The sequence below is a fragment of the Myotis nattereri genome (genome assembly GCF_964212035.1).
Source record: "Myotis nattereri genome assembly, chromosome: 8".
In the NCBI taxonomy this organism is placed as follows: domain Eukaryota; kingdom Metazoa; phylum Chordata; class Mammalia; order Chiroptera; family Vespertilionidae; genus Myotis; species Myotis nattereri.
The window spans coordinates 39,678,482-39,700,539 of record NC_138083.1 but is presented as its reverse complement, the minus strand read 5'-3'; the positions used below and the strand labels follow the sequence as shown (position 1 = coordinate 39,700,539).

Sequence of the window (22,058 nt, the reverse complement as noted above, 5' to 3'; positions counted from 1 at the left end):
GCTGCTGGCAGAAACGGGTGTTGCTGCAGCCTTTTAGGAACATAATCTGGCAATTTATTAAAATTAAGTCTTAAAGGAGACATATGTAATACTCTTTGTAATACTTTAAGCAATAAATAAATAAATAAATATAAAATAAAATTAAGTCTTTACCCTGGAAATATAAACTCCAGTTTGTAAGAATATAAATGTATACGTATATGTATTTATAAACTGGAAACAAAAGAAGAGCCATATTGATAGATGAATAAGTAAATTATTAAATAAAATATGGAAAATATGGCACATTCACATTTTAGAAAGTCTTAAAAGTATAAGTTGATTTGGAGGAATTTCAAAAAGGCATTGAGATAAACAGGATGTAGAAAAATATATATATATATATATTATAAACAAATTCTTGTAAAACAATGACAACCCCATCTACATATGTCTGTGTATAGGGTTATATAGAAATGGGAAGAACATGAAATTTAGATTAGTTTGTTAACATTGGTTACCTGGTGCAGATATTCTCCTGCTAATGAGAATACAGGAGACAAGAGGCAAAGGTAAAATCAAATATGGAAAGACTATATGCATTCACTTTTCTATCTTAAAATTATATAGCCAGGGTGGGACAAAAGTAGGTTTATAGTTATTCATATGGAAAATAATGCAATATCCTGTATAATAAAAGGCTAATATGCAAATCAACCGAACAGAAGAATGACCAGTCACTATGATGTGCACTGACCACCAGGGGGCAGATGCTCAATGCAGGAGCTTCCCCCTGGTGATCAGTGCACTCCTACAGGGGGAGCGCCACTCAGCCAGAAGCCGGGCTCACAGGTGGCGAGTGCAGAGGCAGTTGAGGGAGCCTCTCCCGCCTCTGCAGTAGCTCTAAGGATGTCCAACTGATGGCTTAGGCCCACTCCCCTCATGAGCCCCTGGACTTCGAGAGGGTGCAGGCCAGGCTGAGGGACCCCCCCCCCCCTCCAGTGCACAAATTTCATGCGTCGGACCTCTGGTCAATAAATAATAGTTCAAGAGTAAACTGTGCTTCACATACTTCACAAACTACTTTTGCCCCACCCTGTACTTGAATGTACGAAAGATAATTTAAAAGTTATCAATGGCTATATATTGGCTTCAGGCAATAAATTCTTTTTAATTTAAAATTTTTCTGCCAACCAAGAGCTTTCATTATAGGGCCATTGCCTATTATTCTATTTTTACAAATTCCTCATGCTTTATTCCTAGGAAACATTTATCCAGACCCATAGCATGCCCCACTCTTTAATTCTATATTTTCTTTGGATTTGCTATAATAAGGATTTCCTCTTTAATTAACTGATGAATTTCTACTCATCCCTCAAGTGAGAGCTCAAGTTTCATCTCTTCCAGGGTATCCGTCCAGTCCCTATACACCTCCTTGTCTCTACCATGCAATGGCTACTTCCAGACAGGATTGATTGTTCTTTGATTGTCTTTCTTCTCCAAGTCTCTTTTGATTCAGGATTCTTGGAAAAAGGATTATGTTTTTTATTATTATTATTACATCCCTGATTCATTTAATCTCCCCACTAGCTCCTCCAACACAGACATTCCCTAAAATTATTCTAGGTTACTTTTTTTTTGTAAGGGAAAGCAAAACATTCCCTTACAATCTTATTGCTTTATTGGAGATAAGGCTCAACTGGTTGTGTCTACACAATGAGTAAAACTCAATCATACAACAGGAGCAACATTCCATGTGCAGAGGGTGGTACCTGAGGCTATCTTGTGTGTTCTGGTGTGATTTATGGGAAACAGGCAAAAGAACATGACTTCAGCTGGTTGAGGACTCGCTAGATGGAATGAAGCGAGTGTATATTTAATAAGATAAAAGAGGACGATAAACAACATGTATTGACTTCATAGTATCCAGGGTCATTATCTAAAATGCAAAAGACAAGTGATTGCCTAATTGTGTATGTGAACACCTTGATACAAACAGTTCCTACCTGTATTATTTTTAGTTGTATAGTGTTTTAAAGAAAGACCATCTGATTGGGGGTCTTCTCAAAAAATGCAAGTAGCTAAATAACTGTAGAAATTAAATGCCCTCACAATCATTGTCTCACCAGAGAACTATACTACGACCTCTGACCATTTAATTAGAATAGCTGGGCGACTCCTGAAACAGCAGCACTACCCACCACATATCAGTGTGAGCCACTGGTTAAACCGTGGCTGTGTGTGGCGTTATTTGCCCTTTCAGGTTACTTACCCATTGGAAAACCTGCTTGGGGAGTATTAGAGCAAACATTTCAGAGAGAAAATAGAGAAAGTAGCTCAGTGTTTCATTTCCTTTAGGCAATATGTTAGAAGTACGAGATAAACGAAAAGAAAATATTTGTTTCCAGGGTGGGAAAAAACCTTTGTGATTGATTCAAGTTTTTGCACCTTTCTCTGAGTCTAGAGTCCAAATTTGTATTCATTCACAAATTAAGTGAACTGGATTGTCTTCAAAAATCCCTTGTCAGTTATGGCCAAATGCTGTCATTTGGCACAATTAACAGAAGAGCAAAAAAAAAACAAACGAAGCAGTAACAACCATCTAGAGAAGCCTTTAGGAAAGTCCCCCTGTGACGCATTAGTGATGATTTACCTCCAGATTCACATGGAACATTCCCTAGGCAGCGGTGGCTCTTTCACTTCAGCATGAGTAACTGAAATTACATTTCAAAACGAACAAACTCCGTTTATTATCTCTGGGGAGCCAGCACACGAAGGACCGGGGGGACAGGAAACATACGCCAGTCACCTACACATACCTTGTCATAGAGTTCTGGTATATCATGCACTATGTCTGTGTCTTAGGCATGTTTCATGGGTTTGTATGCAGAGGTAAAAATCCACCTAAAAAGTAAAGAACCTGCATTACAGACACATAGACACAACCTTGGAAGGAATTTTAGTGCTTATTGAATCTAACCTCTTCGTTTTATAAATAGAAGAAAAACGGGACTGAACACATTAAGTTACCTATTCAAATAATAGGGCAGTTGAGGACAAAGCCAGGGGTGGAACCCAGGTCTCCTAAACGCTAATCTGGTGCTCTTTGCATATGCTTGCCTGCTTCTACTCAACCTGCTAAGCAACCTCTATAAACTAATTTTAGAGGTTCATCGCTGCCCTTTTACTCATCAACAATGACTCCATTTATAATGTTCCATGTTTGCTTATATTGCTTCATATTTGTTTTTATTTTTGCCTGCTTTGGACAATCCCTGGAGGGCCTACCATGAAGATGACAAAATGGTGAGATGGAATGGAGCCATGTGCTACCTCGTGCAGCTATTATAAACCAGGAACTGAACTCCAGGAATTCTAAGTTCACTGAGGTCTCACATGGGCAACTCTGGAGGGGTGACTGTTGAGCACTAGTTTGAGAAATGTGCCACAACAAAAACGTCTGTGTCTTGTAGTTAAGTAGATTTGGGAAAGTACAGTTCCTGGTAGAATCCAATGTGTATCGGCATAGTAAGGATCTGAGAAGTCCTACTGTAAATAAACTGGTTGAAAATTATTTAACCCATTATTTCTCAATCATATTTGAATATGGAAGCTCTTTCTAACAACAATTTCTGACAGAACTCATCTTCCATTGAACAAACATTAGTAAGTTGCTTTATCATTGCGAGCAATGGGGTGTGGGCCAGTATCTCATCTTTCAATACTTCATTTTATTGTAAAGTATCTGCAAAAGGTTACTTTCAGGCAGCTCACTGTAAAGTAGAGGTGGGTACACAGGGAGAGGAAAGGGAAAAGGAGATATAGGAAGTTAATAATGACTCTAGATCCTTGAGTTTATAATCTTATTGTGTGTAAGCAAGATAAACACCAGTAAGGAAAGTCATGAGATTGTGAGTAATCCAGCATCCAGTATCCCCATAAGGTACAGATAAAGCCAGTAAGATTTTAGGCTTGAGCTCAAATGGGACAAAGTACATTTTATATTAGACCCTGAAGGATATGTAGAAAGGATAGTGCCTTGCACAAAAGCGATCAATGGATGTTTACTTAATAAACGAAGGGCATTGTGGGCTGGGGAGCAGCATGAACAATATCTTAATTGAAATTGAATATAATGTGTTAGTCATGGAAGAGGGAAGAATCTCTGCTGCCTGGAGTGGCATTGGAGGCGAGCAATGTGCTGGAGGAAAAGGAAATTAAGATCCGAGGGGAAGGATATATGCAGAATTTAAACATTTATATTCTGATGAGGATTCACTGTCTTCCTGAAGTTGTGAGTCTTTTCTTATTCATCCTTAGCATCTTACACATAGCCTGGGCATGAAATAGGCATTTAAAGAATGTTAATTAATTAAAAGAACAAATGAATGAGCATGAATAGAAAACGTACAATGGGGAAAAACTGGAGGGTTTCCATTTGAAAGTCAGTCTTTAAAGTGGGTGTGAAATGCCATCGACAGTAGATATTGGTTAGAAGACAAAGGTAGAAGTCAGGGACAAACTTTTACTCTAGAGTGAATATATTTGAAATGCATTTTGAAAGAAGAGGCAATAAGCTCAAAATGGCAGCTAAATAAAGAAAACAAAAGATGGTGGGTAAAAAATAGCAACTAAATTTAAACCAGAGAGTGGTAGTGTCATTAAGAGACAAAGGAAACTTCCAAAGAGGGATAGGATTTAGAGAGAGTGACTGTTGCAGCATGACGGCAAATATTCAGCAGGAGGCGTCCCATCACCATAATGGTGACATAGGACAGCGCAACTGCTCGCAAAGCACGGTCACGCATCTTAGCTTATTTTCCAAATGAGATGTGAATATGATGATTATCACCCCAACTTTGCAGGTGAGCAAAGTAGAAATCTCAGGCTGTGTTTTAAATACACATACTCAGCAGGGAGCATAGCCAACATTCTGATTCCTATCTCCTAATTTTATATGCAGTATTCTTTTACAATATTACATTTCTGGGAACATAGGATTGAGAGACCTCTATCTGGTCAGAAAGAGAGATTTGAAATTTGCTGATGTAGATATGAGAGTTGGAGTAGTGAAATAGTATTTATTCCATGAGAATTGAGTTCAGTGTGATGAGCTTTATTTGGATGCCTGGTGTGTGCTCGGTTCTGTGATCCTAACGAGGGAATGGGAAGATAGTAAGCACGGGGTCAAGAACTGCCATCTAGGGGGGAGCTAAGAAGACAGGAAGGGAAAGGAGTCAGTAAACAAGCCAAGTTAAATAAAAATCAAGTTAACTCCTGTTCTCTGAGTACCTACTACCCACTATGAGCAAGAAAGGGCATGGCTGATGGGAAAAGAATGTGCAAAGGGGAAGTACAACGTGTCAGAGGCAGGGATGGCAAAGAGGGATGGCTTGGTCAGAGGTGAGAAAGGCCACAACTAGGGGATAAGAACTTGGAAAGTCCTCTCCTCAATACTACTCCCCTTTGGGCAAACCAAGAATGAAAAACAGGCTCAGTGAATACCTCTCATCCATCCCATTTGCCAATTTCTACTAGAAACAGACTCTTGCTCAAGCCCTGGATTGCCTATGGGGCTTGAGTACTTAATAGATGGGGTCAAGGGAGAAGAAGCAAATGATGCCTAGGGATTTAAGGGGGAAAGCCTGAGCCACAAAGTTTTTCAAATGCATTTGAATGACAGAGATTCCTTCTACCCATTTTCTCTTTCCCTCAAACAGAATTAGAGGAATTGAATGAAAATAGCACCATATGCAGGATGTTTCAGTCTATCACCCCCCTTTCCAGGCTTCTCTCCCACTAAAGCTGGACATGTTGCCCATTTGGCAGATCAGTGGTATTATTTGCTGCCCTCAGAGCGCACTCTGATACCCTCCACCTACCAAAATCATGCACACCTTCATAGCTTTGCTCAAATACCACCTCGCCCAGGACGCCTTCCCTGAATAACTTGGCCTGAAATGGCCTCTCCCTTCCTGAGCTCTATAGCACCTTGTGTTTTGGAAGGAGCATGTCACTCACTGGTCTGTATTGTGACTTTCCAAAGAACATCATCTCAAAAATATGAATTAATTAAAATATTGTAAATACCAAAAACAATGGCACAGTCTGTGAACCATAGTATTCCCACTGCAGAGCCTTTCTGTTATCCTCACTTACTCTTTTTTTTTTAAAATATATGATTTTCTCTTTTAAGTTTTAAGTTCCCTGAAGGCAAGGACCAAGTTTTACACATCATAATATTCTTCAAAGCACTGAGCTTAGAGACTCAATAAATATTTGATGGATGAATGAATTAATTAGACAAATATATGTGAAGTAAAATAACTTTCTTTAGCTTAAGCATTTATTCACCTATGCCTGGGTATGCTGGGACACACACTCTTATAGGCGCTAGGAATACCAGAGGGTGTGAGGGACACAGGCTTACAGACTAGAGGGAGGAGCCATATAATATGCAAGTAAAGGAGGAAAATATTTGCCCAAGGGTGATAAGCCCTAGGAAGAATAATAGGGCAGAGGGGAAGGATAAGGAACGGGGGGGAGGGGGGGGGGGAAGGTTGCTATTTTAAACTGATAATCAGAGAAGATGGAGGAAGAAGGAACCTGGGCACAGCGTTAAGGAGGTGCCAGGGCAAGCCGTGCACATGCCTGAGGGAAGACTTCCTGAGAGGTGATGGCAATGTGGAGGCTCCAGGCAGGAGTGTGTCTTAGCTGTTTAAGGACCAGCAAAGAGGCACAGAACACGAGGGAATAAGATGTAGTGCAAGAGAGTGTATTAGTTTCTCAGGGCAGCCATAACTAATTATCACAAATGGGGGTGCTTATACAACAGAAATTTACCAGAAGTTCCAAATCAAGGTGTAGACAGGTTGGTTCCTTTTGGAGACTCTGAGAGACATTCTGCCATCGGTACCTCCGAGCCTACGGTGATTGCTGGACATCCTTGGTGCTCTGTGGTTTGTACATGCATCACCCCAATATTTACCTCTGTTTTCATACCTCCTCTGTGTTTCTGTGTCTTCTCCTTTTCTGTCTCTTTTAAGGACGTACTCATGTGATTTAGGACCCACTCTCATCCAGTAGGGTCCCATCCCTATCCTTACCTCTAGTACATCTGCAAAGACCTCATTCCCAATGAGGTCAGATGCTGAGATTCTGGGTGAGCATGAATTGTGGGAAGATACTATGAAACCCACCGCAGAGAGCAAGGCTGAAGCTTCAAGAGCAGTTAGGGGGGAGCGTTCAGAGTGCAATAATCCACCGGTGAGATCATGTGACTTGAGTTGGTAACAGTGGAGATGGGGAGAAGTGGTCCTATTAGATCTATTTTTATAGAGTCACTGATTATTGATACATAGGATTATTAACTTACTGGGTTGTTCTTTTTCACTGCTTTATAAATAAGAGAAGACTGGTGTTTGGACTAGCAAGGGTTATGTAGCAGTTCACTAGTCATTGTTGCCTGTATGAGTTGGCTGTGAATAGAGGATGAACTGGAATGATGGTTTGCAAGCAATTGTGTGTAGGTGGGCAAAGTAGGAGCCCTTTCCCAGTTCTAATACTTGGTCTTCCTTATTAAGTACGCCTATGACAATATATTTTGTTGAAATTGCAATAGAGCAAAATATTAAAGATAAATAAGTTGTTCTGGGGATGAGAAATATATTCATAAAACAGGGATGAGTGAGTGCATTACATTTTTATGCAAACCCTAGAACTAAAACAACACAATATTCTGATTCACTGTACCTACTTGAATAGAAATATTTCTCTTTAGGGAAGGAAGCTGCTCTTACCCATCTAGAAAGAAAGCAAAGACTTCTATCCTCAGTAACCTTAGGAGCAGAACTCATCCGGAAAAATAATAATGAGGCTTACTATGGACTGTTGAGTGCTTTGGTAACAGTTTCTGCTGAAATCCTCACTTACTTCCCAAGTCATAACCTCAGGGAGACAGGACAGGCAGAGGGAGTGAAGGAAATGAGAAACTATAAATTATCCTCATTGTGATGCCAGATCTTCAAGCAAATTCCTTGTTATTCATTTGAAAATAAAGACCAAGAACGCCCCTCAGTTAACCAACTACCTCTCCATGGACCTTTCCCATTGATTCAATAATGATCTTGCTATTGTCTAAGGAATATTCTCCCAATTTCAGAGATAGGCATTCAAAGGCCTCTCAACTAACTCTTGTGCTTCCCTCTCCTTCTGTAAGAGAACTCAGGCTTCCAGTTACAGCCACTCAATGTCCCTCTAAACATTGCGTCCTCATGATTGTCCCCAGGCTCTTCCCGCCCTGACAGAGGAGGTCACCATCTCTCTCACTCAAAGTCCTTCTAGTTTTCATCATCTGGTTTGAGTCCTACTTCCTCTGTGGCCTCAACTGACACATCAAAAATATCTCCTTTTACTAAAATATTCATAGTCCAGCCATGTCCAAATTCAAGTCATCATCTCTTGCCTGGACTAATGCGCTAGCCTTCTAACTGTTTCCCTTGCTTCCAGCCTTGACTCCTATAGTCTATTCCCACATAGTAGCCAAAGGATGTTTTCAAAACATAAGTTATCTTCTTATTCTTTGCTCAAAACTCACATACAGTAAAAATGCCAAGTTCTCTCTGTGAGCGACAGCCCACCTCCACCTGCAACACAAGATATTCACCCTTGGTCCGGCTTTCTGTAGGTCTGCTTCCACTGGCCTCATCTGACCTGAAATAATAATTCTCTTTCCCAGTTTCACTCTCTTCACCTTTTAGATCTTAGCTCAATTGCCAAATTCCCAGAAATGCTTCTCCATTCCATCAAATCAGGTCCCCTGCTGTTTTGTGCTCTTCACACCATATTACATTTTCTCATAGCACTTATCACAGCCTACAATATAGGCTTGAGCGATTATGCAATTTAATTCTGTGCAGAAAATGGATCATAACTGAAATGTCAAGATTGTCTCCAATGTCTAGGAGGTCGACTTGCACAGAAAAATGACTAATTGAATGCTTGTTTAATTAATGAGTACATTATTTTTTCACCACTAGTTTGATATGTATTCTATTTTACCCAGCATCCCTCATTATTTTTGCATTTACACCCCTCTAAATATATGGCATATTGCAAAGCACTGTGTCTAACCTTCTCAGCACCAGTTAGTACTTGTCATGTTTCTTGACACTAATGATGATTAAACATGTGCATACTGACCAAGCACTGTGTGCAAAAATCAGTGCCACTCACTGATAGAATAGACAATTTAAAAAATGAAAAGGCAACATTTCTTTACTTCTGGAAGAATATGCCAATAGAAATCAGTGTTTGGTTTGTGTTTAATTATGCAAGTCCAGAGCTCTATAAGTATTGATGTCTTCTGATCCCACAAGCTCATTTTAAAATGAGGCAGCAAGGCCAGAGCAGGTTAAGACTCACAAAGCTAATTTAATGAGCACTCAGGGACAAGCCACCCCATCTCCTATTTGCTACTCTGATATTTGTTGCTACTTCAGCACACTACAGAGCCCATTTGGATCATCAGTCCTACGCCATCATTTTAGGGAAAAGATAAATAAGAGTAATTGGCTTCTCCAGAGTGACATAGTATGAACTCATGGCAAAGAATCCAGCAGGGTCTCTTGTCTTCATTAGAATCCAGCAGCGTCTCTTGTCTTCATTCTCATTCCTCTATTTTTTGTTTGATTTTGGTTACTTGCAAACTGGAAGGAGGCACCTCTGTGTACGGACTCCCCAATATTTGAGACCCATCCCAATTAGTGTTGACTCTAAACACTTAGTTTGTAACACATTCTGGGTATTCCTCATATTGATTTTTATACTATATTTATTTGGGTGCTTGTTAAATTTCTTCCATTGAGTTGTCAGTTTCTTGAAGAACCTTTATATGTTCTATTTTCATATCACCCGGTTTCTAACACAATGTTGTTCACATAATGGCATTTACAAATATTTGGTAAATTGAGTGGAATTAATGAGAAATTACCACATATTATACTTGTTCTATAAATTACAGTGAAGGAAATTTCTGAATCCAATGATCAAGAATTCACACTCATCTTTATTGCCATGCCTTCAATTACATGATTGTCTTAAGAATATTTGGTTATTATTTAAAGGAGGACAAAGGATTTCCTGGAAAACACAGGAAGAAAACCTAAGTTACAACATACAGCATTGATCTTATATCTAATATTTATCAGATTCTTTAAAAATTGTTCTTTAGTTCTAACCAAAGCCCCAATCATTCCCAAGAGAAAGGAAGGATACCACTCTTAATGAGTCCCAACTGGTTTCACAACGGATGTCTCCTTGTTCCAAAGAAATGACAAGATCAGTGACATAAAAGTGCGATTCTTGATTTGTCTCTGGTGGCTGACCACATGCTGTCCTTTCTGAGGAAGACTGCATTATTTCTTTGTGGTGGGGAGACAAAATGGGAAAATCCATTGAAATGCAAATGAGCATTTTGAGAGGAGCATTCAACAAAGCTTACTTGAGTTATGGAAAGAGACAATAAAATAATAACTGGAGCTTTTAGAAACTAAATTTTAGTTTGGATCAAATTATTCAAACAAGTTTGCCCCATGTAGAAATTCAGAGCCTTGGCATTTACTGGGAGAAAATTTGAGTTAACACAAAATCTAACTTTATTTCTGGTAGGTACAATAATTTTATTATAATGGCCAACAATTTTTAATCCACTGGACATTATGAAAAAAAAATTTATTCTTGGTTAAAGTGTGCTTTATGTGTTACATGATGTTAATAACCACCTCTGTTGAGTTCACATAATTTGAAACAATGCTGCTCAGTTGGAAAACGTGCAGAAAGAACAAGGACTGAACTTTTGAAGCTTGGTGTTAGGGGTCAAGTTTATATACACACATTTGGGGCAAAACGAGATTCTGAGAGTCAGATTCCTGAACAGTGACACACTGACCTTCTTAAAAATAGACGTTAGCACCTGAATAAAGTACTATTCAGTTAAAATCAGCAAATGTTTATTGGGACTCTTAGCTTTCTGTAGGGTATAATCTAGATAGCTATTTATCAGGGATAGAGCCCAAGGGAGAATCACACATTCTTTCTGATTCTTGACCAAATCAGAGCAGACCTTCCTACATACAATATAGCAAGCAATATTTATACAAACAATATTTATATATACAATATAAACCTGACAAGGTTTAGGGCAATGATGAATTGGGGGGAGGGGGTTAGAGAGGTCAAATTCTGATTAGCTGGCATTTCTCTCATCATGTTCTGAAAACAGGTCATGCTAATGGAATTTCAAAACAATCCTGTGTCATTCTCTGTATGTATATATATGTGCAGTATATACAGTTTTATTTCACTGGTTTTAAAGTAACTCTTATGTCAATGTATTTACAAATAGACACTAATACAGATTTAATTGCTTGCCAAAGAGCGTTAAGAATCATGTGTTTCTCACCTGTATATTGTTCTTGCTATAATTTATACAATTTGTTCATATGTGGTTTTTAGTTGACACACAGGATTCATTGTATACACAACAAAAGGTATTGTAAATGATAAAATTAGATCATCAACAGCTTTCTCAGGGAAGAGTAGACTGAATTTCATACTATCTTTTCTATAACGACGCCAGCCATCATTGTCTCTCAAATTAAGATGAAAAAAAGTTTATGGCCAAAGGTATGACTCCTTGCAAGGCAATAGTTTTTAAATTGATATCCAATAGATGAACAGCCGTGTTTAGACCCACTCAGATGTCGCTAGAGCAACAGGTTATTTCCTCCCCATCAAAAGTTCTAATTCTATCTGCAAGTTTTGGTTCTGACTTTCCATGATATTGGCTTGGGTATCCAAGGGTATCTGGGATCCCGGTTCTGTTCTGACTCGGTGTCCTTTTAACACTTGTCACTTCCCTATTCTGTGCATTCTTCATGTATTGATATTTGTGTCTGGCTCCTAATTGAGATTTTTGTCTGTTCCTGCTCTGAAACCAAGACTTTGCTAATCACCTCCCCACAACTTGTGGCGTTGAGCCTAATGGTCCTCTGCCCATCTGGTTCTTGGCTCTATCCTGACCTCTAGCGACCACTGCAGGGATCACTCTATCTGAAGTCTACTTGTGTGCCAGAAGGGCTGGAATAGTTCAACAGTCTCAATGAGGACTACACCCTAGAAATTGTCTACTTACATCAGTGTGAAACTTTAGTTAGCAATAAAGACCTTACTTAAAATTAAGGTTATAAGTAACAGGATTTACCCTGTTCTAAGCAAAATGAACTTTTTCAACTGACCTTAGCAATTTATTCCTGTATCTGTCACCTTCATTCTTCATTCAGCCATCCATTCACTCAACATGAATATCGGGCAAACTGCTAAGGTACATCACAGTTTGGCCCGGGGCTATCCCTGTCCAGACTCATAAATACAGCCAGCCCACAATGTCCGTTTCTGTCCAACAACACCAGTTCTGGGGCGAGCACCTTAGTTTTAGTATTCCCGTACTCACCACATTGAACAGGAAGTGCTCAATAAAAGTATAGTTGGTTCCCCAGGGGCTGGAGGAGGAGGCTGAGACAAAACATGTGCTAGAAGAGCAGTATTTTAGAGTCTGGGAAAATCTGAACCAGCATTCAGGGTTCTGAGTGAATGTATCAATGTAAAGTCACTTAACCCGGAAACTGAATCAGTTAGTTGCAACGCAGAGTTGAAAGGAAAGGCATTCAGGTTGATAAGAAGCAGATTGTGGACACCAAGGAAAGGCAGAAATGATGATAATTTCTCCAAGAAAATGTGAAATGGTGTTTTCGTGTTGTCATTCTGTTACTAAAGGAACGTATCAGTGGGAGAGAATAGGCAAAGTTTTGGGTAATTCCTCGCTCATTCCTATTGATTTCTGTATACTGTAGGTCACGTTTAATAGAATTACCTGGCGGACAGGTCAATTATCATCTCTTCTTTCAATAGACCAATGAGGCCACTCAGTTATCATTTTTTATTACTCAGTGATACATGCTCTCACTTTTGTATAGAGACACAAATAAACTGCTGATTGAACAGTTTATTTGAGTTGATACTATTCAAATCTCCCCTGAAATGACCTATCAAAACAGAGTCATAATTAATGGACTGAGGTCTGTATGGGTTAATTGTTTTTTATTTCATGCAAAGCTTTGAACAAAGAACAGACTGTTGGTGACACTGTTATTTGCTCTCCGTGCAATGTTCAGCTTCCTCTCCTGAAACATTTTTACATGATCGTTGCCCACTGGCGTCTAGATTACTATCTTCTACCAGATCAATTTGGCTGATGGCATTCTGGTGGCTGTGCTAGGACAGGGTCATTTGCTGTTATCGACTTTTCCCCCCAGGAATGTAAATGTTAATAACGATGGGGATCTGAGGTCAGACCACGAATTTGCACAGTAAAACGACTGCTGAGCGACGATCCCATGCAGTCTATTCTGTTGGCTTGTTTTTATTTGGGTTCTTCTTGGCTCTAAAGAGGTTTAAATGCCCAAGTGTCTAGAAGGGGAAGCCACCCACTGGCCATTCAGTGGGGTCTGCAGCTGTAGAGGCTACACTGTCCCATGGGGAAGAGTCCCAGGAACTCTCGTCAACCAACCATAGCATGATGCCCTAGAGAACCTATTCCTGGATCCAAAAACCCTCTTTTAGGTGAAAGTTTCTAAGTGATTATTTTTAATGCAAATAGCAAGCATTTCCAAAGTGCTGATAGAACAATGTGCCCTGAACAGAAAATGTTCCATTTCCAACATTTCTCTTTCACAGGGCAGTCAACATTTCACAATAACTCAGCAATAACAATAGCCCATATTCATATAGTGAATACAGTTTGCGTAACAAAGACGCAAATCCAAAGAGAAATGTCCCACTCAGCCATCACAGCTGACAGGCACCGTTCTCTTGCTCTAACCCCTCTACGATATGCTGTTATAAATATTGCTGCTGAACACCAAATGTGGGAGCCTGTATGAGGTCGGGAGTTTGGGAATTAATTTATTTCTTTATAAAACAGCCAACCTTTTGGACATTAATAAGTGAAATAAATTATGCAGTGAGATAAATTATGTACAAATTGCCAAACAATTAACTTACACTGGTATATCTCCCGTCTTATTCTTTTGTTGTTCTCTACATTGAAAACACCTGTGAAAGCTTATAAAAAATGTTTTTGTTTGAGAGAAAAATCTAAGTGGAAGAAAAGATAAATAAACCAACAGTAAAATAAATTACAGGTCCAATAAATTACAGATAGAGTTGTGGCGCTATGTGGTTTACAATCTGTCTAGCGCCGTGCTAAGCTCCTGAGATGTATTACCTGATTTAACTTTGACAACCAACTTGGGTAGAGATGGAGAAGCGGATGCTAGAGGAATTCAAATAACTTGCCCAAGGACAAACAATTATTGAGTAGCTAGGCTTACAAGTGAGAATACAAGTCTTGTAATGTACTGCCTGGAGATACACACAGAGAGTGGAGAGGCAAGGGGATAGCTTAGACAACAGGAAGAAGGCACAGGAGTCCCAAGGTCAGTGATTATCAACATACAGCTGGCACAGCTCTTGCATTGGCGAGGGTGACAGGAGGGCTCTCACAGACCAGCCGGCTGCTGGAAAAAGCATAGAGACCTCTAGGCTGCCTACAGCCTGAGTCAATTGTCTACCCTGGCAGAGGTACATTTTAAAGTTAAAAACAACACACAGACAAAACGAAAACCTCCTTCTTGCTGCTTTCTTAACACTTCGTTATTTCATTCCTCTTACATGATGCTCTTACAATTTGATTCTGCTTTCACACACGTTATTAATCTTATTTGATTTCCTCCCTGCCACTCTGATGTGGCAAAGCAGGTGTTTCGTTACTTGACAGCAGTGATTCTCAGTCTTTTTTTTTATGATGATGCATTCATTTTAATAGTTAAAATAATCACCCTTAATTAGACATTTCAATAATTGGTAACATTTTCAGTTCTTCCTAATAATACTAGTTTTGCAAAATGACAGCTGACAACTACACCTTATTAAACACTTTTCCTAATGACAACTTTCCTCAAAATGAATTCATAACCACAAAAAATAGTGGCATTATCAATAAATGCAACCAGGGTCTACTTTCTTTTATTTATTGTTATTATGATTATTCCTAATCAGAAATTGGGACAGGTCAAGAGGCATTAGGTATTTACACATCTTTTTCCTTTCTTCCATAGTAATATTTTTAAAGGTGAAGAGTGGCCCTGGATGGTGTGGCTCAGTTGGTTGGACATCATCCTATACACGAAAGGTTGCCGGTTTGATTCCTGGTTGGGGCAACTGCTTGGGTTGTGGGCTCAAACCCTGGTAGGGGGCGTGCAGGAGGCAGCCAATCAACGTTTTGCTCTTGAGTGTTACTCTCTCTCTCTCTCTCTCTCTCTCTCTCTCTCTCTCTCTTTCTCTCTCTCTCTCTCTCTTTAAAAAAATCAATAAAAGTTTTAAAAAATCTTTAACTAAAAGAGGTAAAAGGTGTATTGGATGCTGAGAGCCTTAGTGTTTCCAACTACTGACACTGTGACTTTTAGAAAGTGACTCAGCCTCCCTGAGTCTCAGTTCCTGTGTCTGTTAGGATGGAACGGGGCTAAAGAACATCTCTGAGTTAGTTTACTTCCAGTGCTGACATCCTCTGGGTGGCCTTCCAAATACAGGACCTTAAGAATGTACAGGAAATGTGAGAAGCTGTTTCACCCAGATACCTGAATGTAGAAAAAGAAACACTTGTGTCATGCTTACTATCTGATGTGCTCTAACAGAGCGTTTGCTGCGTGGGATTCTCAGTCTTGTCTGCACATTAGAATTGCCTGGAGAGCTTGTAAAACATATGAGTGCATGAGCTCCACCCCACAGCAATTAAATGATCATCTCTGGGGGAGGGGGTCAAGGCATCATGCTTTATAAAAGCTCCCCAGATGATTCCAGCTGAGAGTTGCCCGTAAGCCTGAATGAATGGGGGTTCATGACTTAAGTTGATGAAATGGGGCAACCATCCACTGTGCTCCTCTGCCTCAATTTACAGAAAAATATACAGTGGTGTGTTATGAAGTGCTAAATGGAATAGATTCAAGCAGTAATCGCTTTATTGAAGAACCATGTCCTCATCCTAACCCCACAAGCGGGCCCTAGCATGTGAGCCAGATGGGGCCAATAGGGACAAAGAACCTCCCAACTCCAATGAACTGTTACTTTTCAGCCCCGGGAAAGTGACAATGAAAGACATTTTAATTTCAGGAACTATTTTCCCAGCCCAGCATTTGTTCTACTGTCTCACTTCCCTAGTTGCTTTCTTACAACCTAATAGAAGTAACGCTCAGTTTTCATGGGCCTTTTTTATGGTAGGTTTTATTAATTTCCCTTCATCTTTTCCATCTTCCCTCTGGCACCTGGGTAGACTTAACCACCTTATTAATCATATTTTATGTAACGTGAGAAAAATACAATCCACACATATGCTGCTGGTTTCAAAATATGTCTCACTCAACCTCATTTCTGAGTTTTAGACTTGCATTGCTACATTCCAGTGGGTCCTTGAATTCATTGTGTCCCAAATTGAACTCAGATTTTTTTTTCAACTACCCCCATAGTCTTGTGAACCCCAAATCTACATTGTCTACCGAGATTGACTTTCACATTCAAATATCTACTTACTTGTGATGGCTACCCCAAGAGTGAATACACACCTCCAACTCAATCTTTCTAAAACTAAATTGAGCGTATTCCTCTTCATGACTAGTTCTTCCCCAAATTCTCAATCAGTGGTATCACCATTCATCTAGTCAACTGAGCTAGAAATCTGGGGGTCATTCTTGATTGTCCCCTTCATCATTACTTCCTATATCAATCAATCACTAAGGATTACTAATTTGACTTTCTCTATATTTCTCCTACCATTTTCTTCAACACTCCTGCCATCATTAAGGCTCTCGTCTCTCACTGCCATCTCTCAATACATATTTGTAAATTGACTGGCTGAACAAATGCTTTTGATGACTCCTATGAAGTATTCTTCTTCCTCAGATGACATTGGTCCTAGCATTCTTTATATCCTCCTATAAAAAGAAACAAACTAATAGTTCTAGATGGTAGGTGATGAGATATAGGGTCACTTATGATGTGGGCCCCAGATTTATAGTATTATCAATATAGTCCAAATCTTAAAAATTGTTTTATCTTCTCTTTGAAGATGTCTTTATCACATTTTTGAAATAAAATAAATAAGTAAAATCTTTGTCCTGACATGAGGTAGGAAAGGTAAAAGGAATATTAAAGATCTCTATCTGCTAATCTTCTCTGGGTCCAATATGAGCTGTCTAAGAAATGCACCTGCAGACATAGCTCAAAAACCTTCAAATGAAGAAAATCAGTCTATTTTATCAATGTGACACCTATTCACCATTTTATTTTAAGAGAGGCAGTGGTTAAGAGGACAGACTCGGGCACAATGCTTGGCACCAATTCTCTTGAGAGATATTTACTAGATACCAATTATGTCAGAATCACTCCTGTAACCACTGGTTTTAGCCACTCTTATCTCTCATCTGGATTATTTAGAAAACTTTGGAACTGGTCTTCCTGCTTCTCCCCTGGCTCCCTCTCCCTGGGAGTGACCATTATATGTGACAGGTCCTGTCTCTTCTTGGCCCCACCTCCTTCTGTACTTCCCATCTCACTGGGAACAAAGGCACACTTCCACAAGGTTCCCCACGCTGGCTCTCTGATGTGATCTGATCTCACTTCCTATTTTTCTCCTCTCTCATTTTTTCCAAGCCATAGGTACACTCTTGCTCTTCCTTGAACATAGCAAACACACTCCCATGCAAAGACATTTACCAGTCCTCACCTTCCCTGCCAGAGGTGCCCTTTCCCACATCTGTTATCTATGCAGCCCATTCACTCACGAAGCTCCAGTCTCTGCCTAAGGACCACAGGGGAGAGTTTCCTTCCCTCACCATTTCATCTAAATCAGCCCACGCTCTCCCAGCCTTGCCTTCTTTGGTTAACCCATCTAACATGTTATAGATGCATTTATATATTTTTGATGTACCTATCCAGAGTCCAGGATAACAGGGATTCTATCACCAGCTCCTAGAAGAGTATCTGACACACGGTAAACACTCAATAAATACTTACTGACTACATAGAATACCTTCACCAGTAAAGTTTATGATTCTATAATAAGGGGATGTAAAAACATCAAAAACAACGGCATGGAAAAGCTAAATAGCACCATATTTCAATGATATGGCCAGACGTGCCATAACAGCATAGACAGTAAATCTGACGTTCTTGCATGTCTGAGGTTATGTTGCACAGGTCCAGGAAAGGAAATTATTCTCTCTGTTTCTATCTGGGTTCTTGAAAATCCCATCCCAAATTGGAGGACACACTTTTGAGGGTACTCAGCTTCTGCCAGCTTTCAGAAATAGTACAGGGTCTGACCACCCCGCCAAGAGTTGTCCCACGGTAGGAGTGGATGGGGATGCAACGTCCACACGGTTGAACACTCTTGAGGGGATGAGACCTGTCAACAGCGTCCTGGGATAGGGCCACCAGGGGAAGCCAGATTGTTATACAGCCAAGAGGTTTTGGTCTTGCTATTCAAGTCAGCAGTCTCCTGCTACTTGACCCCCCAGACTGGCTATATTCTCTCTCACAATCTCGATGCACACGAAATGTGGAAGCCACCTTGGATTTCACCGACCACTCTGATATCTTCAGGGCGCTTGCTCTTATAATGACTTGCTTTGTACTCAAAAAAATGCAAATAAACTTAGCAGAAGCAAACCACAGAGATGAAGGTAAATCCACTGCAGAAACGGCACATGAATTTTTAGTAAATAAATTATGACTGATGTAGCCGCCTTATTTTTTTAATATTTATCTAACCCTAACTTTTTCCTGCCTTTCATTGTTATAAACTCAGATAACTGTATATACATGTATGTTTAGTGGGGCTTTTGCCAAACAAGCTAGGATGCGTGTAAACTGAGTCAGATGAAACTGCATCCAGAAAGTTTAGCTACAAATAAACTGCATTTATGACAGTAACTTCAACACTGTGCTCGGCCTACTCTCATGACTCAGGGAAGGGCCTCTCCTATACATTCTTGGGAGACAGTGTTCCAAGAGGCTCACAGCTTCCTCCAGGGTTGCAATTACGTCACCTTGACAAGCAATTGCTTTAAAAGATTTCCTCCCAGTCATTCGCCCTAATCAGAAAATAAGACAGCTTTAGATTCCTTTTCAAGTTTTACACGGGAACACATTCACTCTTCAATAAAAAGCTGCATTAACTTTTATGCAGCAGCCTACGTTTATTTGTAGCACGAGCCTTCAGGTTAAAACCAACCTCTCGAGACGTATTTTGCCAGAAGGAAGAACGTCAGAATCCCCAGAGCTTGTTTTCATGAGCAGTTAAACTCTAGAATACATCTTCAAAATTTACAGGGGCCTCACCTTCTTACCTACACCACTTTCTAACTCTAGGCCAGAGGAGAGCCAAGCCATTAAGGCTGAGAGGTGTGTCTCTCTCTATTTAGCAAAAGGACTTGCGGGGTTTCTGTTTCTGCATCAAATTCAAGAAGGTGGGGATAGAAGCGTTAGCCTGGGTCATTCTGTGAGTATGACATGCTAATTCATAAGGCTTTCTGTACACCTATATATTTTTATAAGTAGATGTTCAATAGTGTAAATAGGTGTGTGTAATATACTAACTTTCATGTAACAAAAAGGGAAGTAAGACTATATATTCAGATTTGTCAGTTTTGGCGTAAACACTGAGTAGGTAATAAAATGATGAGCTTTGGAGAACGGAGGTGTGAGGAACTTGATGGGCAGGGAGAACAATGAAGTGGGTCTTCTTGGTGTAACCTTATTGTTTGAGTTTCCAACTATGACAACTTATTTAAAAAGGTCAAAAGTCCCATAGAGAGATACGGCCTCCCTTAATAATAACATTTAATTTTGTGTTATCTTTGAAAATAATTGTGATATCACTTGGCTCTTTGGTGTTGTATGCCAAGGATATTATTCAATACCCATCACTTCCGTGGCAAGCTTCTGGTCAAAGTAATTAGATTGTTATCATGACCAAAACCCCAGGTGGGACTTATTGAAACTAAAACCCAAGTTTTTAATCTTGTCATCTTTTTTCCTGATGAATTTCTCAGTTCTTTTTCTTCTATTAATAAAAATGCACGAGAAATAAAATGTCTCTCCATTTCATCACTTATATCGCCAATCAATAAACAATTACCATTTAGTGAGAGCCTGTTTTATTCCCATGTCTATATCCTAATCTTCACATTTTACAGCCGAGGGAAATTGTGACTCAACATTACAGTGACTGGCTTATGTTGCTAGCCCAGCATACATGCCTCACTCTGCCCAATTAGCAAGCTCTCCTTCTGCCCACAGGACCACTTTAGCAACTCCCAATGCATGATACCACTTGTAAGTGATACATCAACTGGAGCTATTACAATTCTAAGCTGTGGGATTCAGGCAAGCATCCTATAAATGAAAAATTGGAGAGATAACCCTCATTTCCAGTCCTGTCCTAACATCCAGATGAGTTATGCTACATTGCTGCTTATAATGAAAATGTGCTCTGGAAATGCGCTTTAGAAAAATGATCTGACTGTTAAAATGTTTATCCAATGAATGGAAAAAATGTCTTATCGTTTCCTTCCAAACCCTGAGGCTCTATAACTCTTTCTATTTAGACATCAAAGGGATTATGAGGACAATGTTTATGAATCATTTAATAACCCAGGGGACTAGTTAATAAAAAGTATAAGATAAAATCACTTTTTAAAAGATCCTCTCCTTACGTAGAGTCCATCAAGTAGCTGAACTTTAATAATAATAGCCATTGGATGAATTCTTTCCCTAGTCATGTGAACTTATCACCAGGCCATGCACAAACCATAAAAGACAAAACAAAAAAAAGTCAGTGGGCTGTATCAAAATTAAAACTTATTGTTCTTAGTAAAGAAACTTATGAAAGCGAAAAGGCACCCTGACTGGTTTGGCTCAGTGGATAGAGTGTCAGCCTGCAGACTGAAAGGTCCCAGGTTCGATTCCCATCAAGGGCATGTACCTTGGTTGCGGGCACATCTCCAGTAGGGGGTGTGCAGGAGGCAGCTGATTGATGTTTCTAACTCTCTCTCCCTCTCCCTTCCTCTCTGTAAAAAATCATTAAAATATATTTAAAAAAAGAAAGTGAAAAGGCAAACAAAATTAAACATGCTTTTACCTTTCAATCCAGTATTTCCCCAAGTGAATTTAAAACTTATGCCCACAGGAAAACATGCATGTGGATGTTTATAGCAGCTATATTTAAAATGACAAAACCTAGAAGTAACCAAGATGTCCTCTTATAGATGAATAAATAAATAAACTATAGTACATCCAGACAATGGAATATTATTCAGTGCTCAAAAAAAAAAAAATAGCTATTAGCCCACAAAAAGACATGGAGGAACCCTAAATTCCTAAATGAAAGAAGACAATCAGAAAAGCCTGTATATTGTCTGTTTCCAACTAAATGACATTCTGGAAAAGACAAAACTATGGAAACAATAAAAAGATCAATGGTAACCAGGAGTTACGAGGGGAGGGATGAATAGGCAGAGCACAGATTTTTAGGACAGTGAAAATACTCTGTATGATACTATAATGATAGATACATGTCATTGCATTTGTCCAAACCCAAAGAACATAATCACCAAGAATGAACCCTAAAGTGAACTATGGACTTGGAGTGATTATTATGTGTCCATGTAGGTTCATCACTTGTAACAAATGTGCTACTTTGGTCAGGAATGTTGATAACTGAGGAACTTATGCATGTGTAGGGGCAGGGGTTATGTGGGTAATCTGTGTGTCTTCCTTCCTTTTTACTGTGAGCTTAAAACTGTTCTCAAAAAATAAGATATTTAAAAAATGACAAGTCACAGAATGAGAGAACATATTTGAAATGCTTACTATCTTACAAGGAACTTGTATCCAGAATATACAAT

General features: G+C 39.4%; 1 protein-coding gene across 2 annotated transcripts in view; it reads right to left on the bottom strand.

The window, feature by feature from the left end:
- Positions 1-22,058, bottom strand: part of RAB27B (RAB27B, member RAS oncogene family) — a 117,974-nt gene that overhangs the window by 79,579 nt on the left and 16,337 nt on the right. The gene's annotated exons all lie outside the window — the stretch shown is intronic.